Source organism: Odocoileus virginianus, chromosome 9 (assembly GCF_023699985.2).
Source record: "Odocoileus virginianus isolate 20LAN1187 ecotype Illinois chromosome 9, Ovbor_1.2, whole genome shotgun sequence".
Classification (NCBI taxonomy): domain Eukaryota; kingdom Metazoa; phylum Chordata; class Mammalia; order Artiodactyla; family Cervidae; genus Odocoileus; species Odocoileus virginianus.
Window position 1 is genome coordinate 44,656,144 of NC_069682.1, and position 13,057 is coordinate 44,669,200.

Here is a 13,057-nt window from a genome sequence, read left to right on the forward strand (position 1 = left end):
AGGTTTGGGGCGTTCAGGCTGGGGTGTCCAGATGAGAGGGAGCTGAATTCACTGAACAGGTTTGAACAGAGGCCCTGAGGAGGAAGTGGCTGTCCATGGAGGCCTATAAAGAGGACCCCAGAGAGTGACATTGGCCTGCTCCTCTGGACACCAGTGGGGCAAGAGGTCGGGACAGGCCCTGTTCGAGGAGCCCCCTGAGGTCATCGTCTGGCACTTGCCGGAGCCCCAGGCCCTCTGAGCCACCTTCTCTTTCCTGCTCTTGCTGGGTAACCCACCAGGGGCAGCAAGGGCCTGGCCAGGTGAGGTGGACCCGATGCCTGAGCTCGGCCCTCTGACTTTGGTCACACCCAACCCAAGCAGACACGCTCTTGCTGGGCTGCCCAGTTGGGCCTTTAAGCCGGGGAGTCTGGAGGCAGATCCTTCATGGCAGCATTTGTTCAGGGGTCTCACCCAGGTGGTAGGTTGGCCTTGCCTCCGTGGGTGCACTTTGCTTGTTACCAGCATCCCGGGCCCCTCCCTCCGCCTTTTAAAATTGAGCACTTACTATACTCAGAGCCCAATGCCCTATGTGTTATCTTTTTGAATCCTCACTGGGTAAGATTTTCCCCATGCTACAGGTAAGGAAACTGAGGCTCTCAGAGGCTTTCTAGGCTTTGGAGCACACTCCTAGTTTCTGCTTGGCTTACCCACTGCTTTATATTGCCTTCCACAAGCTTCAGGATTTCACACTGTAATATCCTTTGTAAGCACAAGAGAAACTCTTCCAAATACTTGGACCCAAATCACTCTAGAAGCCAGGACAGATGGGGTTTTTCCTTTCATAGTTGAGCAGCTCATTCTCCAAAGAAACAGAGCTGATTTTCTGGGCCCTTGTGGTCCCAGGACTGAGGCAGATGGCTGGGCAGGGTCACTGAGCACCTCTCAGGAAGACCCTGGTCATCTTCTCCTGCCCTTTCTCCCCCCCCCACCCCCCAGCACCACATGTGAAAAAGATGACTCAAGTGTTTGCCCTCTTTGGACAAGGGTGCTAAGGTCCAATGACAAAGTCCTGGGGCCAACAAGTGTGCCAGGCTGCATGCCACCCCAGGGGATCTTCCCAAGTGGGCTTTCTCTCTGGGTGCCCTCCTCTGGACACCTTACTCTCCAATCCAGCTCACTCTTCCAGACCTCCCGTGGCTTCCCTCAGAAGTTGGCCTTTAGGTAAGGACTTGCATGCAGGTAGTTTACTCGAGAGACCATCCTGAGAGACATGAGAGGGAGTAAGGAAGTGAGACCCGGAAGGGCAGGTACTGCAGCTGTGTTATCTACAAGCAGGTCACTCAGCCCTCCTGGGATCCCCTAGGAACCTGTGTCCAGCTGCCTCGGGATTATTTCATCCCGTGGCGAGGAGGTGGGGTGTTTACCCCCCAGCCTCTGCTACTTGTTGGCTCAAGGGTTCTTCCTACGGCTCTAACTGCCCAGCACGTCTGCTTTGCCCTGAGAACTCTAAGAAGGTCTATGGGGATGGGTGGGCACTGACTGCATCTGCCTAGCACTTTCAGGGTTTTGCCCAGGCAGGCTTTCACTTGATGTTCTTTCCCAGGTGGGCCTGGGGTTAACTGCTGTCACGTGGACTGATGTGGCTCCTCCCTAATTTAAGAGTCAACTCCCTGAGTATGGGTCACATCATTCTTCTTTTGAGCCCAGATGCTCAGGATATAGGCTGGCACACAGGATGAGAAATGAGTTAGAATTCACTCCAAGGGTTCCAGGAGTGGATGGGGAAGGACTCAAAACAGCGAATGTTAAATGCAGGTGCCTGGGACTTCCCTAGTGGTCTAGTGGCTAAGACTCTGCACTCACAATGCAGGGGCCCAGGGTTCAATCCCTGGTCATGGGACTGTATCTCAAACGCTGCAACTGAGAGTTCACATGCTATAAATAAAAGATCCTACATGCTGCAACTAAGACCCAGCACAGCCAAATAAATAATATTTTAAAAAATGCAAGTGCCTGAGATTTACATCCCTGGTCAGCCAGCATCCCAGCCTTGAGAAGAGCTCAGGTGAAAGCTGAAGTGGGCATGGTGGGTACAGGTGGAGGTGGGAATGGAAGGAGAGAACTGAGTCCCAAAGAAGTTTCCAATCCTTTTCCCCAGTACAGCTAGGGATATTTGGGGGAAAGTTCTCTTGGAAGAAGATCACAAGGTTAGATGTTAGTAAACCCAGAGCCTTCAGAAGAAAAACAGTAAATCAGTAATTACACACCTGGCTACACGTTTTTCTGGATTTAGATTGAAATCAGAGTCATGAGTCCTTGGCCTTAGCTGTGACTTGTCTGGTTCCACCCCTCCCTGTCTTTTTAGAGGGAGAGAACTGAGCCCCTTTGAGGGACACTGGCTTGTCTGGGGTCACATAGTTGAGTCCCAATAGTCCAGTGAGAAGGAAGGGTTGACCTAAATCTCACTGTTCTGTTTTGGGCTCTGGGCTCATTTGCATAGCCAGCCAGGTCTCACCTGCCCTGGCATTAGCACAGTGGGCCTTTCTCCATAGGCGTGACTGCTGGAACATGCCTGATGAGAGTCAGGTGACTGGCAGAGTTTCTAGGGGCACTGACCCCTGTGGTTCTGATACCACCCCCAGGACCCCAGAGAAAATTAGCCCGAGACTATATGAGGCTGCCCCAGAGACTCAGATTTGGTGCTTTCCAAAGGGACCCTGTCTAGCTCTGTGCACGGTTCTGCCAGCCTGGGTGCAGTGAGGGGGCCTGGCTTAAGTGACGGGTGACTGGGCAGCCGGTTGCCCCATCCTGCCTCCAGATGCCAAATGGCTGTGCCGAGTGTTCTTCACCTAAGGGCTGGAGTTGGAATGTACAGGTTTGAGGCTCATTCTTCTCTGACACCAGAGATAAGCTGGAGGGATGGGAGGGTGATTGTGGGAGGAGATGGTACCAGGTTGTCAAGTCTCCAGGCAGCAGCTCTCACGGAATGGTATGCAGAGCAGAGGTGGGGGCTCCGCTCACGCGGCCGATCTGAACTTGACAGAATGAAATAGTAATGGGTTGAGACTCACGTTTATTTTTCTATTGACACATCACTCAATATTTTAACATGAAATTTTAACGTGAGGATTTGTAGGATATTTAGAATGAAAAAAAATTACCATTTGAGATCTCGTTAAAATTTGTAGTGGAAGAGAAAAAATTGAAAAGTGAGACTCTAATCTGCCACTTTATCTTGTGTGTGGCTGTAGGAAGTGGGATAAGGTAGTACATAGGCTGTTTTTTTTTTTTTTTTTCCATTTATTTTTATTAGTTGGAGGCTAATTACTTTACATCATTGCAGTGGTTTTTGTCATACATTGAAATGAATTAGCCATGGATTTACATGTATTCCCCATCCCGGTTCCCCCTCCCACCTCCCTCTCTACTCATCCCTCTGGGTCTTCCCAGCGCATCAGGCCCGAGCACTTGTCTCATGCACCCAACCTGGGCTGGTGATCTGTTTCACCCTAGATAATATACATGTTTCAATGCTGTTCTCTTGAAACATCCCACCCTTGCCTTCTCCCAGAGTCCACAAGTCTGTTCTATACATCTGAGTCTCTTTTTCTGTTTTGCATATAGGGTTATCGTTACCATCTTTCTAAAGTCCATATATATGTGTTAGTATACTGTAATGGTCTTTATCTTTCTGACTTACTTCGCTCTGTATAATGGGCTCCAGTTTCATCCATCTCATTAGAACTGATTCAAATGAATTCTTTTTAATGGCTGAGTAATATTCCATGGTGTATATGTACCACAGCTTCCTCATCCATTTGTCTGCTGGTGGGCATCTGGGTTGCTTCCATGTCCTGGCTATGATAAACAGTGCTGCGATGAACATTGGGGTGCACGTGTCTCTTTCAGATCTGGTTTCCTTGGTGTGTATGCCCAGAAGTGGGATTGCTGGGTCATATGGCAGTTCTATTTCCAGCTTTTTAAGAAATCTCCACACTGTTTTCCATAGTGGCTGTACTAATTTGCATTCCCACCAACAGTGTAAGAGGGTTCCCTTTTCTCCACACCCTCTCCAGCATTTATTGCTTGTAGATTTTTGGATAGCAGCCATCCTGACTGGCATATAATGGTACCTCATTGTGGTTTTGATTTGCATTTCTCTGATAATGAGTGATGTTGAGCATCTTTTCATGTGTTTGTTAGCCATCTGTATGTCTTCCTTGGAGAAATGTCTGTTGAGTTCTTTGGCCCATTTTTTGATTGGGTCATTTATTTTTCTGGAGTTGAGCTGGAGGAGTTGCTTGTATATTTTTGAGATTAATCCTTTGTCGGTTGCTTCGTTTGCCATTATTTTCTCCCAATCTGAGGGCTGTCTTTTCACCTTACTTATAGTTTCCTTTGTTGTGCAAAAGCTTTTAAGTTTCATTAGGTCCCATTTGTTTATTTTTGCTTTTATTTCTGAAATTCTGGGATGTGGGTCATAGAGGATCCTGCTGTGATTTATGTCGGAGAGTGTTTTGCCTATGTTCTCCTCTAGGAGTTTTATAGTCTCTGGTCTTACATTTAGATCTTTAATCCATTTGGAGTTTATTTTTGTGTATGGTGTTAGAAAGTGTTCTAGTTTCATTCTTTTACAGGTGGTTGACCAGTTTTCCCAGCACCACTTGTTAAAGAGGTTATTTTTTTTCCATTGTATATCCTTGCCTCCTTTTATCGAAGTTTTTTAATGTGCCCCAAGGGTTTTCGGGGATTTTATCTCTGGGCCTTTCTTTTCTTTTCCCATTGATCTATATTTTGTTTTTTGTCCCCCCCAAAAATTTAAACCCCAAAAAACCTGGCCCCCCTGATTGACTGTGGTTTTTGTAGTAGATTTTCGGGAAGTCAGAAGATTGATTCCTCCTTCCTTTCTTCTTTCTCAGGATTATTTTGGGCCCTATTGAGGTTTTTTGTTTTTTCCACCCCAAGTTGTGAAATTTTTTTGTTCTAGTTCTTAAAAAATCCCCTTTTGGTAGTTTGATGGGGATTGAAATTGAATCTTTTAGTTTTTAACCTTTGGGTAGTTTTGCCTTTTTTGACAAATTGATTTTTCCCAACCCATGAAAAGGTATATTTTTCCCATCTGTTTGTGTCCCTCTTTGTTTTCTTTCTTTCATTTTTTTTATAGTTTTTTCTTTGTATGGGGTCTTTTTTTTTCTTTGGGTAGATATACTCCAAAAGAATTTTTTCCCTTTTTGTTGCAATGGGGAATGGTATTTTTTCCTTTAATTTCTCTTTTGTTTTTCTTTGTTAGTGTAAAAGGAATGAAAAGAGATTTCTGTTTTGTTTTTAATTTTATATCCTGCAATTTTAAACTGTATTCGTTGATTAGCTCTAGTAATTTTTTCGGGTAGAGTCTTTGGGGTTTTTCTATGTAGGGGAAATCGTGTCATCTGCAAAAAAGGGGTTTTTTAAATTTTTTTTTTCCAAATCGGGATTCCTTTTACTTCTTTTTTTTGCCCGGGTTGTTTTGGTTGCCCAACATTTTCCCAAAAACTATGTTGAATATATTGGGAAGAGGGGGGCCCCCTTTGTCTTTTTCCCTTAATTTGGGGGAAATGTTTTTAAATTTTTCCCACCATTGGGGGTGATGTTTTCCCTTGTGGGTTTGTCATTTTAATAGTTTTATTATTTTGAGGTATTTTCCCTTTTCTTTTCCTGCTTTCGGGAGGGGTTTTAATCAAAAATGGATGTTGGGAATTTTGTAAAAGGGCCCTTTTTCTGCACTATTGATTTTAACCCAAAAGATTTTTTTTCTTAAAATTTGTTAATTTGGTGAAATTACATTGATTGATTTCCCGGATATTAAAAAATTTTCCTTTGCATTCCTTGGATAAACCCCAAATTTGGGTCTTTAGGTTGTTTTTTTTTTTTTAATATTTTTGTTGGATTCTTTTTTTGCTAAGTTTTTTTGTTAAAGGATTTTTGAAACTATGTTCATCATGATTTTGGGGGCCTGTAGTTTTCTTTTTTTTTTTGACATCTTAGCCCCGGGTTTTTGGGAAATTTAGGGTGATGGGGGCCTCTTTAAAAATATTTTGGGAAATTTAACCTTCTTCTGCAATTTTTTTTGGAAGATTTTGATTAAGAAAAAGGGGGGTTTAGCTTTTCTCAAATTTTTGGTAGGAATTTCCCCCAACTGTGAAGCCATCTGGTCCTGAGCTTTTTGTTTGTGGAAGATTTCTGATTTCATTTTCGTTTTCCTTGTTTGTGAGGGTTTTTTTGTTAAGATCTTCTATTTTTTTCCGGTCCTTTTTTAAAAAATTTAAAAGTTTCTCATAAGAACTTGTCCATTTCTTCCAAATTTCCCCTTTTTATTGCATAGAGTTTGCTGGTATATCTTTATGATCCTTTGTATTTCAGTTTTTTGGTCTTTGTAAATCTCTCCATTTTCGTTTTTAATTTTTTTTTAAATTTGGTTTTCCCCCCCTTTTTTTCTTAATGAGTCTTGCAAAATGGTTTGTAAATTTTTGTTTATTTTTTAAAAAAAAAATCCCTTTTAATTTTTAAATTTTTTTGCTAATAAAACTTTTTTAGTTTTTCTTTTGCTTTTAAATTTCTGCCAAATTTTTTAAAGATTTCTTTTCTTCAAACAAAACCCTGGGGTTATTTTTTTCTTCCCCCCTCTATTTGCTTTAAAGGTGAAAGGGGGTTGGTTTTTTTGACTTTTTTCTTGTTTCTTGGGGGTGGGCCCTTAAGTATAAAATTTTCCCTTTTTGCACTGCTTTTAACATTTTCCCCAAAAGGGTTTTGGGTTTGTTTTTTTTTTCATTTTCTTTCCTTTTTTATGATTTTTTATTTTTTTTTAAATTTCTTCTTTTTTTTTTGGGGTTTTATTTAAAAGGGGCGGTTGTTTTACCCTCCATTTGTTTGAAATTTTTTTAGTAAAATTTTTTTCCTGTTTTTTGAAAAAACTAATCTTATTAAAAACTGGGGGTCAAAAAGATGACGGGAATATTTCAATCTTTTTGAATTTCCCCCGCCCAAGTTTTATGGCCCAGGATGTGTTTCAAATTCGGGAAAAAGGGTTCCTTTGTGCATTGAGAAAAAAGGGTGAATTTGATTGTTTTGGGGTGAAACCCCCTACAGATTTTCAATTTGGGTTCTAGGTTTCCATTGGGGCCCGGGTTAAAGTTTGTTTTTTCCCTTGGGTTCTTTTTTCTGTTTATTTGATCAATCCATTTTGTGAGGGGAAAATATTAAAGTCTCCTATATTTTGTGTTACTTTTCAATTTCCTCTTTAAAACTTTAGTTTTTGCATTTTAACATTTTTTGGGGGTGCTCCTATTTTGGGGTGCATATATATTTATAATTTTTAAAATTTTTTCCCTTCTTGGTTTTGACCCTTTGTCATTATGTAGTTTTCCAAATCTTTTCCTTTTTCACAGCCTTTATTTTAAAAGTCTATTTTATTGAAAAGAGAAAATTGCGACCTCCTGCGTTTCTTTTGGTTTTCCTTTTTGCGTGGAATTTTTTTTTCCAGCCCTTTCACTTTTAGTCTGTATTTTGCCCTTTCCCTTTTGGCGGGCCTTTGTAACAGCATATAAAAGGGGGTTTTGTTTTTGAAATCCTTTTCAGAAAGCCTTTGTTTTTTGGGTTTGGGGCTTCAAGCTTTTAAAATTTTAAAGGGAAAATTTTATTGATGGGGTATGGTCCTTTTGGGCCATTTATTTTGTTGTTTGGGGTTCCGTTTATCCCACCTTTTGTGTTTCCCCTGTCTAAAAGAAGACCCTTTTATTTGTTAAAGGGGCTGGTTTGGTGGGGGCCGAATTCCTCACTTTTGTTTTTCTGAAAAAGTTTTTTGAGTTTCTCCTTGTATTTTAATGAGACCCCTTGCGGGTAAAAAAAAACTGGGTTTGTAGGTTTATTCTCTTTCTTTATTTTAAAGTAGTCCTCCCTTTTTCCCTTTCCCGGCCTGAAGGTTTTCCCTATTGATTGATAAGCTTTTTTAACCTTAGGGGAATTCCCCTTTGTGTTTTATTTTGTTTCCCCCTTGTGCTTTTTTATTTGTTCTTTGTTTTTGATCTTTTTTTTAATTTGATTTTTATATGTCTTGGGGGTTTCGCCTTGGGTTTATCCTGTTTGGGACTCTCTGGGTTTTTGGATTTGGGGTGTTTTTTTCCCCTTTCCCCCCCTTTTTGGGGAATTTTCCCAGCTATTAATTTTCCTCGATATTTTTACTCATGGCCTTTCTTTTTGTCTTTCTTTTTTTGGGAATTCCTATGATTTAAATTTTGGGGGCGTTTCACATTGCCCCCAGAGGTCCCTGAGGTTTTTCCCCTCTTTTCTTTTGATTTTTTTTTTTTTTTCCCTTTTCTGCCTTCCCATTTATATCCACCTTTTTCTTATTTTCCTAACTAAACTTATCCTATTTCCTGTCTCTGTTATTTTTACCCCTTGGTTCCCTCCAGATGTTTTTGTTCTCATTTATTTCATTTTTAAATTTTTTAATTTTTTTTTAAAAAATTTCTTTTTGGTTTCCCTTTTTAAACATTTCTTCCCCTTCTTCTAAATCTTTTTCCCCAAAGGCTTTTATTTGTAACTCCATTTTTTTTTTAAAGTTTTTGGTCATTTTTATTATCATTATTTTTAAAATTTTTTTTCCCGGTTTAGTTTCCCCTTTTTCCCTTTCTCTTTTGTTTAAACTTGGTGGGCTTTTTTCATGTTCCTTTACGGGTTTGGGGTTTCCGGGCCTTTTCATCTTGTTTAGATTGCTTTTGTCTGGAAATGGGCTTTTCCCGGATTCTTGTGGGGCTGAGGTTCATTTTTATTTTGGAAATTTTTTAATCCAGTTGGGGGGGGTTTTTGGCGATTGGGTTTTTCAAAGGTTTCCCCGGGTTTGGGAAGCTTGTGTCACAATCTGGTGCGTGGAATTGGATTTCTTCTCTTGGATCAATTTTAGTGTCCCCTAATTGGGGTTTTTTTGGGTGGGTCTAGTGTTAGTGTACTTTTGGGAAACCCCGTATTTGGGCAAATTTAGGTCTATGTTCCTTTCATTTCTTTTTTAAAAATTTTCGGGGGGTATGTTTTTAGGGAAACTTATTGGTCTTGGGGGGTGGTTTTTTTTTTTGGGGAGGGAGGGGAAACTTTTGGATGGTCTCTTATTACCCCTTTAAAGTTTTGGTGTAGTCAGGGAGTTTTTGGTTTTTCCCCAAAATTTTGGGGTTAAATTCCTGCCTTTGGATTTCAGTTTTAAATTTTTCAAATTTGTCCCCCAAAACTTCTCCAACTATACGGGACTGATAATAAAACTTCTAGGGTTTAAAAGGGGAAAAGATTTCTCCACCATGAGAGGCAACCAAGATTTTTCACAGAGTTACCTTAAGAATAGGAGAGGGAGGAAGGAGATAAGGTGAGCGGAAGGGGGGAAAAAAGGGGGCTCAAAGGGAGAGACAGATCTACCCCAGTTTATCTTTCCCCCCAAAATGTTCTCCGTTTTCCCCGCACCCCCCAAAGATTTTTCCGAGTTTGGGTTGGGGAAAAGGGAAGGGGAAAAAGGGGAAAAAAAAGGTGTTCGAGGGAAGAAAACAAAAGGGGGTCCCAAAAATGGGAAAAGTAACCCCAATCCCCGAATAAAATAATGAATAAATTTTTTTCTTAAATGCCAAAAAATTTTTAAAAAAAAAACCCACTGAAAAAAAAAAATTAAAAATCTAGTTTAGAGGTTAGACTTTTGAAATACAATTTTTTTAAAAAAAAAAAACAACAAAAAAATTTTAAAAACTGTTTTATGAAGTTTGGTTTTTAAAAAAAGGGTTTTTTCCCCCTTTCCTCTCATTTTTTTTTGGGGAAAAGGGTTTTAGTGAAATGAAAATGAAAAATTTAAGGGGAAAAATAGAGGAGTTTTTAGAGGACTTAAAGGAAATAGGAGAGAAAAAACAAGAAAAAGGGAAAAAAAAAAAAAAAAAAATTTTTTTCCCTAATTAAAAAAAAACGTTAAAAAAATATAAAATGAAGGTTTAGGGAGTAATGGGGGAAATAATAGGGAATTTTAAAAGAAAAAAAAGAGAAAAAATAAAAAATTTAAAAAAAAAGGGAAAAAAAAAAAATTTTTTTTAAAATTTAAAAAAAAATTATACATTTTTATTAGGAATTTCTTTTGGATTTTTTGCGGTCACGTTGTTTTAGTTTTAATTTCAAAAGCTCCTTTTTTCCCCAAAACTTACACTTCTCAAAATTGTAGGCCCCTTTCCCCCTGTATTTGGTTTTTACCTTCAGGGGTTTTAAATTTTGTTTTTCACACCGGGCCTTTCTGAAGCGGTTCCCTTTGTTTAAATTTTGGGTTCTGTTTGCCGTTTTCCCTTTGGGGGGCCAAAATTTCCCCCCCCCGACACAGGGGGGCGGAAATTTATCTCTTATTTGGTTCGCTAGTTCAGTTTTAGTCCTCTACGGGAGGGTTTGGGGGGCTGCAGACAATTAAAAGCTCGGTGTGGATAGCATCGCCGGTTCCGGCCACACTGGGTTTGGGCCCCCCCACGGGTGTCTGTTTCTTTGCCGTTCCCCCTTAACCACTGCTCAGGGTCCCGGTGTCAAAAAACCGGGCCCGCGTTGAGTGCGTTTCTAGTTTTGGGTAACCCAAACCCCCCCAAAAAGCGCGGAAAATTCCCGGTTTTCGCCCCCCGCGGGTTTTTTTCCCCTTCCCCTTTCCCTTTAAGGGGGTTCAGGGGGCCCCGAGGCTTTGGGGGTACTCCCCCCCGGGGCAGCACGCCCTTTTTCCCTCCCTTCCCACGGCCCCGGGGAGCCAGGGGGTTTTGGGGGCCCTCTCTCCCCCCCTACGGCCCCGCTTTTTCCCCCCCCCGGCCCCCGGGGGCCCCCCCCAGTTTCCCCGGGGGCTCAGGAACTTTAGGGTAGGAAAAACCCGGGGGGGGTTTGCCCGTTGGGAAGAGGTGGCTTCTCAAGGGGCTGGGGTTGCCCTTTTTCCCCCCCCCCCTGCCCCCCCCTAAAACCCCCCTTCCCCCAACGGGGATGGGCCACTCTTCTCTGGGATTTTCTCAGTCCCTTTTGTTTTGCAAACCCCGGCCCGGCAGTGTGTTGGGCCATTAAATTTGACCCTTGGGTATCCCCGTTTAAAAAAGCTCCCTCCCATTGCTCTCAGGGTCTTCGGGCCATTTCCCTTTCCCTTAAAAAAAACCCAAAATGCCCGCCTCCTTTCCCCTTCCCGCCCCCTCTTGGGTTTCTGGCGGGTACGGGCTTGGGGGGCATTTTTGGGTGGGAATTGCTTTTAAAACAGGCTAATCTGTGGGGTTGTTTTAAAATTTTTTCCCCCCCAGTTAATTTTCCGAAAACTTTCCCCCCGTCCCGCCCAGTGCGAGGGTTTCCCGGGTGATTTTGGGAAAAATTCCTCTAATTTTAAGACTTTTCCCTTCCCCCACGGGTTTTTTCCCCCCGTAGCTTTTTTTGACCCCCCTTTTTATCTTTTTTAAAATTTTTTCCCTTTCCTTTTCCCCTTTGAAGGGCAATGGGCGCTTTTTCTGGGGGCCCTGGGTGTCCTCTGCTAGCGATCAAGAAATTGTTTTGTGAAATTTTTTCCAGCCCTTCAAATGTTCTTTCGATGAATTTGTAGGGGAGAAAGTGGTCTCCCCGTCCTATTCCTCCACCATCTTGGCTCCTCCCCCCTGTTTGTTTTTTAAATTCATTTATTTGTCTGCACTAGGGTCTTTGTTGCAGCACATGGATGTTCTTTGCAGCGCACAGACGCTAGTTGTGATGTGTGGGCTTGGTTGCTCCAAGGCATGTGTGATGTTAGTTTCTCCTTCGGGGATTGAACCTGTGTCCTCTGCATTGCAAGGTGAATTCTTAACCACTGGACCACCAGGGAAGTCCTTAGGCTGTTTTTATAAAACACATTCTGGAACTTACCACAGCTTAGAGGCATGAGCTTCCCTGGTAACTCAGATAGTAAAGAATCTGCCTGCAATACAGGAGACCTGGGTTCGATCCCTGGGCAGGGAGATCCCCTGGAGAAGGGAATGGTTACCCATTCCAGTATTCTTGCCTGGAGAATTCCATGGATAGCCTGACAGGCTACAGTCCTTGAGATTGCAAAGAGTTGGACATGACTGAGTGACTAACATTTTCACTTTTTTCACTTTGAGAGGCAGTACACAAGTAAAAAGTTCTTTAAAGTGGGACAGGATACTGGGTTTGCATCATAACAGTTCTAATCTTTGATTGGGTACAATGTCTGCATCCTTAAGCTTCCACTTGTCTCATATATTTTCTTTCTACTCCCAGTGCTGACTTTTATTTATTTATTTTTGGTTGTGCTGGCTTTTTGTTGCTGCACAGGCTTTCTCTAGTTGCCAGGGCTACTGTTCATTACAGTGCGCAGGCTTCTTATTGCAGTGGTTTCTCTTGTTGCAGAGCACAGGCTCTAGGGATATGGGCTCAGTTGAGGCTCCCAGGCTCTAGAGCACGTGCTCAATAGTTGCGGTACACAGGATTAGTTGCTCTGTGGCATGTGGGATCTTTTGGGATCAGGGATCAAACCCATGTCCCATGCACTGGCAGGAGGATTCTTTACCAGGGTCACCAGGGAAGACCCTGTCTCATATTTTTAAGTAAATTAATTTGCTCAGGCTTAGCAATTCAACACATGTTTGAGATAGTGAAGGACAGGGAAGCCTGGTGTGCTGCAGTCCATGGGGTCGTAAAGAGTCAGACTCCACTTAGTGACTGAACAACAAAACCATCCTCAGAACATGGCAGCACTTGCCCAAGGTGCTCAGGATATAAAATGGTGACTCAGAGATGAACAGGACATGGGACTCGGTCCTCACGCAGTTCCGACTAGAAAGGGCAGAGGACAGAATACAATCCTTCATAATGTGAGTGCACCATCCCGTCACAAAGGGTTGAATTGCAAGCTCTGTTAGCTCTGGAGGTGTCCAGTCTGTTCCTTGCTGTTTTCAGGGTCTGGCAGTACCTGCACACATATATGCTTAAGAAATATTTGCAGAATGAATAAGGATTTATTAACTGCATCTCCTTCTGTTTCTGATCAGTTATATTTCCTAATTTAGGATTTTTCATAGAAGGACTG